Source organism: Salmo trutta, chromosome 34 (assembly GCF_901001165.1).
Source record: "Salmo trutta chromosome 34, fSalTru1.1, whole genome shotgun sequence".
NCBI lineage: Eukaryota > Metazoa > Chordata > Actinopteri > Salmoniformes > Salmonidae > Salmo > Salmo trutta.
In genome coordinates, this window is record NC_042990.1 from 9,479,735 (window position 1) to 9,486,176 (window position 6,442).

The window sequence follows — 6,442 nt, forward strand, 5'->3', positions numbered from 1 at the left end:
GATGTGAAGTATCACAATCTCTTTCAATAATGGCAGGAATGGAGGAGGTCTTTATACTAGTAAGATTACTGAAGCGAACACCGCCATTTTTAATTTTGCCCAACCAAGATCGAGGCACAGACACGGTCTCAATGGGGAAAGCTGAGCTGACTACGCTAACTGTGCTAGTGGCAGACTCCACTAAGCTGGCAGGCTGGCTAACAGCCTGTTGCCTGGCCTGCACCCTATTTCACTATAAGCATCCACCTTATCATCAGGACTAGGATTATTTATAAGACATTATAATATATATAGGATATATATAATTACATTTATATGTATTTAAGATGTTGCATTGTCTTGTTTGCTGATTCTAAATAGGAAATTGTAAATTGTATCCCTTCGCTGCTATTGATACTAAATAATGCTCCCAATTGAAAAGTATTAACCACTCTCTCTCTCCCCAACAAGGAAGAAGTAAAAGATTGTTTCTGTATAACATGTAAAACTGCAACAATGCCCCTATAAATGCATATGTTGGTATATATTTGAACTTTTGGGCTAAGGTCATGTTATTTTGGTGGGAAATACAATACTATAGTAACTGAAAATGCCTTGAAAAACACATTCCAAAGGCTTTCGAGTCCCCTGAGGGTAGCTCTTCACCCTGGACAGTTACGGGATTGTCATGTTCAGCACCCAAAGCAAGGCTGAGGAGAGAGAAAGACAAAGGAACACAAATATGGTACAGACATTTCTCTCTCAGATGGTTCTGAGGTCTGCAGCTCTGATTATTTGTGCTGGGACTGATAAGCAGTTAGGTGTGCTGCAGTGCGTCCTGCCCTTTATCTATTTGAGAGGGCAGGTGGGGCTGGTGGGCATCATATCATTGGTGGATAATTTAAGGACGTGGCGCATTCACCATCTCAGAGTGTACAGCCGTGGCCAAAAGTTTTGAGAATGGCACAAATATAAATTTTCACAAAGTCTGCTGCCTCAGTTTATATGATGGCAATTTGCATATACTCCAGAATGTTATGAAGAGTGATCAGATGAATTGCAATTAATTGAAAAGTCCCTATTTGCCATGCAAATGAACTGAATCCCCCAAAAACATTTCCACTGCATTTCAGCCCTGCCACAAAAGGACGAGCTGACATCATGTCAGTGATTCTCTCGTTAACACAGGTGTGAGTGTTGACTAGGACAAGGCTGGAGATCACTTTGTCATGCTGATTGAGTTCGAAAAACAGACTGGAAGCTTCAAAAGGAGGGTGGTGCTTGGAATCATTGTTATTCCTCTGTCAACCATCGTTACCTGCAAGGAAACACGTGCTGTCATCATTGCTTTGCACAAAAAGGGCTTCACAGGCAAGGATATTGCTGCGAGTAAGATTGCACCTAAATCAACCATTTATCGGATCATCAAGAACTTCAAGGAGAGCGGTTCAACTGTTGTGAAGAAGGCTTCAGGGTGCCCAAGAAAGTCCAGCAAGCACCAGGACTGTCTCCTAAAGTTGATTCAGCTGCGGGATCGGGGCACCACCAGTACAGAGCTTGCTCAGGAATGGCAGCAGGCAGGTGTGAGTGCATCTGCACGCACAGTGAGGCGAAGACTTTTGAAGGATGGCTTGGTGTCAAGAAGGGCAGCAAAGAAGGCACTTCTCTCCAAGAAAAACATCAGGGACAGACTGATATTCTGCAAAAGGTACAGGGATTGGACTGCTGAGGAATGGGGTAAAGTCATTTTCTCTGATGAATCCCCTTTCCGATTGTTTGGGGCATCCGGAAAAAAGCTTGAAGACAAGGTGAGCGCTACCATCAGTCCTGTGTCATGCCAACAGTAAAGCATCCTGAGACCATTCATGTGTGGGGTTGCTTCTCAGCCAAGGGAGTGGGCTCACTCACAACTTTGCCTAAGAACACAGCCATGAATAAAGAATGGTACCAACAGATCCTCCGAGAGCAACTTCTCCCAACCATCCAGGAACAGTTTGGTGACGAACAAGGACTTTTCCAGCATGATGGAGCACCTTGCCATAAGGCAAAAGTGATAACTAAGTGGCTCGGGGAACAAAACATTGCTATTTTGGGTCCATGGCCAGGAAACTCCACAGACCTTCACAGACCATTAAGAACTCCACAGACCTCCACAGACCATTGAGAACTTGTGGTCAATCCTCAAGAGGCGGGTGGACAAACAAACCCCACAGATTCTGACAACCTCCAAGCATTGATTATGCAAGAATGGGCTGCCTTCAGTCAGGATGTGGCCCAGAAGTTAATTGACAGCATGCCAGGGCGGATTTGCAGAGGTCTTGAAAAAGAAGGATCAACACTGCAAATATTGACTCTATGCAGCAACTTCATGTAATTGTCAATAAAAGCCTTTGACACTTATGAAATGCTTGTAATTATACTTCAGTATTCCATAGTAACATCTGACAAAAATATCTAAAGACACCGAAGCAGCAAACTTTGTGAAAATGAATATTTGTGTCATTCTCAAATCTTTTGGCCACAACTGTATGTTAGGTAAATGTTTTTCAAGGACACTGCTTAGAAATGCCTGAAATGGCTAACTACTGCTTTCTTACTTTATCATAATCCAAAAAACATCCATTGCAGGGATGTGAAGAAGTGTTGTATTGCTAATGTTTCGCTAATGTTTTCAACCTTGCGAATGAGAATCAATCTGGAAATCTGGAAGATGTACACACATCTGGATCATTTTAGTTCCTTTGCTAGCACTGATTTTTTTATTAACATTTATCACCACTTGCAGATGGATAACCTTTCTGTGAATAAGTTGTGATTCAAAGGCAGGACTACAGCCATTCCAGAAAAGTGGGTATTGCCACATAACCCAGCTGTGTTCTTGTCATATTTATTAAGTTTTGGTGCAGGGTTTCTTGACACAAGAAAAAGACAGCTGAAACAAACACAAAACCTTTTTAGTTCTAGTTACAATTCATGTTCAATGACTTTCAATTCAACATTATTTTCAATAAAACATGTTTCTTTATTATTGAAAACCAGGTTTCTTCTACAGGATGGAAGTCTCGGGACAGCCAGGGACAGCCCCTCCATCTCGAAAGACAGCTCATTTGCAGAGACGTTTGGCACAGACAAAGGAGTACAAATTGCTGTTGCAGTCTCTATCAAACCACTGTGGGCCTGAATAGTGAGTTGTTACGCAGTTTTCAGTCACTCCACCATTAGGCTGTGTTGCATGCCATTTGGTAAAGTCTACCTTTGACCCATCAGACCACATCCATCTCCCCTCCATGTGGACGTCAGACAGCCCGATCCAGGTTGGTCTCTCCGCAGGGTCGAAACTCTTGATCAGGGTTGAGATGAACTGTTGTTCTGACTCATTGTGCACAGAGGCCAGGTTCGCTTCCTCAGACACACAGTAGGACTCAGCATTAGCCCAGACCACTGGTGAAGCAACATACTTATAGCAACGTCCATTGAAGTCATACCAGCCCATGAGGCAGGAATTTTGGAATAGCTCTTCCTCCTGGTCTGGTACAGTAGCACCCAAAGCAAGGCTGAGGAGAGAGATGAGACAGAGGAACACTAACATGGTGCCGAGTGTTGAGTGGGTAGGTGAGTGCGCTGGAGTGAGTTTGGTCCTTTTATATGTTTTTAAAGAGGGCAGGTGGGGCTGGAGGGCATCATATCATTGGCGGATAATTTAAGGACGTGGCACATTTCCTATCTCGTATGTGAACGCAATGGGGGGGGGGGGGGGGGGGGGCTCAGACTGGCCTCTGCCTAGGGCCTTCAAATCACAAAGTCTGCCCCTAAGTGAATGTTATATAAATGTACTATTCAACTCAGCCTTCACTGAAGCTGTTAAAGGATTAACAGCAACTTGAAGCTATGGGCTCAAATGACAACAAAACCTAAACAACGGCGTCAAATCATAATATTTTGGGTTACGATGGGATAAGACAGTTGTACTTACTAAGTTCATGAGGCATTTACAAGTTATATTCTTCAAGAATCAGTATACACTACATGAACAAAAGAATGTGGACACCTACTCGTCAAACATCTCATTCCAAAATCATGGGCATTAATATGGAGTTGGTCCCCCCTTTGCTTCTATTTCCACTAGATGTTGGAACATTGCTGCGGGGACTTGCTTCCATTCAGCCACAAGAGCATTAGTAAGGTCAGGCACTGATGTTGGGTGATTAGGCCTGGCTCGCAGTTGATGTTCGAATTCATCCAGTTAATGTTCCAATTCACCCCAAAGGTGTCCGATGGGGTTGAGGTCAGGGTTCTGTGCAGGCCAGTCAAGTTCTTCCACACCAATCGACAAACCATTTTCTGTATAGACCTCACTTTGTGCACAGGGGCAATGCCATGCTGAAACAGGAAAGGGTCTTCCCCAAAATCACATCAAACACTTATCAAAACAGTACGTGCTTTTAAAACTCCCATTGTGATTGATCAATTTGAAGAAAGTTCAACAGGTTGAAACTGAGTGGTAAACATGGTCGTTGTGGATGTTGTTTCAAAGCCTAACAACGAAATGGACAGCACTTTCTAAAGTGACGATTCATTCAAAATCCCCATATGCATATTAGAGCTGATGCATAAGCATAGGCCAATATATTAATGAGCCCAAGGCCGATTTTTCTTTTTTTATTAAAATAATGATTGTGCCTTTATACAATACGTAGCCTACCACATATTACACATGGCAGAAAAACATTAAAACATTGATTTAAGATATCTTTGGTACATAATTGGTCTAGTCTAAATTATACAAATTCAGATTTAGCCTACAATTATAGTAAATTTATTTTTGAATAGCCTATTAATAGGGGTTTTTCCCGCCCCATAATTGACTGACACATTACTTTAAACTACAGAATATCTATCTCACCACGGTGTTTCCATCTCCTCCACTCCATTCATTTTTCCAGCGCGCAGAGGGGCTGTCAACAGTTTAATGAAATAAGTTTCGTTTAAAAAAACATGTTACTATCCATGTTCAAGAACAGATTTCACTTGGTTTCCCAAATTAAGCACTGGGTACAGTAGCTGCAGGAACCGAGTTGGAGAGCCAATTGGCATACAGAGTTTGAGCAGAATATAATCTGTGGCGCAGCGAAATTACCGGAGTAGTCTACCCAATGAGTGAAAACGCACTCGCGGGATATTGCCCTCCGTTCGCTATCGTCTTGCCCATATGACAATGGGCCATTGTAAATCGAAATTCATTTTCCATAGTAGTAAATACTAATTATATTGAGAATAGTTATGGGTGAAAATATGATCATTGATAAGAGAACGTGTGCAGCCTGAGGCAACAGATCGCAAGCTTTTTTTGGTTGCGATTTTTCAGATCATCAATAGCCCATATATATCTTTTGAGTTCTAACGCATTCTATGGGTTGTATCATTCACTAAAGTTGCCACAGATCTCCAAATCTAGTGTATAGGACCCGTTCCAAACGAGCAATTTTACACTCAACATAGCCACTTCATATGCGCGCACTCGCTTTCGGAATGTGAAAAATGTCATTCTATTTTATTCAGCCAAGGTCAATTATATTATTTTTACTATACAATCATATAAAATAGTAGCACGGGATTTATAAGCATATCTTGTCTTCTAAATTAACAAGCCTACAGTGTATGTCATGGCGCATAGCTGTAATGAATACTCAGGGAGAAAAAAAGTGTAGATTCATGCGCAGAGCAGTGCAAATGTTTATTAAGCCTTCGCAAAAGGCAGGTGGTGGTCACAGGCAGACAATGGTCAAACACAGGTAGGCAGTCAAGCAATACCGCCCAACCATACAAACAGAAAGACTTACACTAAATAGGGAGGTGATGAGACCAGGTGAGAAACAAACACAGGTGAAATCAATTAAAGACAGGGCTACGTTTCAGCGCAAACAAACAGTGCTACCTCAAGGAAAAAGAACACAAGGTTGAGTAAGAAAATAAAAGCTCCTACTCCCTGAAGGAACACATACAGCCCCCCCCCTTTCTTGGTTCAGGTGTTCTGTCTGCCCGTTAGTCTGGGGGTGGTACCCGGAGGAGAGGCTGAGGGCGACCCCCAGTCGGTCACAGAAGGGTCACCACACCCGGGAGACAAATTGGGGCCCGCGGTCAGAGACTATGTCCTCCGGAATCCCATACCGACGGAACACACTCCGCCAATTCCACGCGTTAGGTAAATGAGGAAGCGGAACCAGACATTTTTGAAAAAAGGTCTATGACAAGGATGGTGGTGTTACCAGAGGATTCAGGAATGTCTGTGATGAAGTCAACAGCTATGTAGGACCAATGTCTGTGAGGAACTTGCAAGGTTGAAGCTTCCCAGAAGGGAGATGGAGGGCTTTCGGTTTGGGCGCAGACTGGACAGGAGAGTACATAAAACCCTTATGTCAGATGCCAGTGAGGACAACCAGAACCTCCAGGCTAGAAGTTCGGT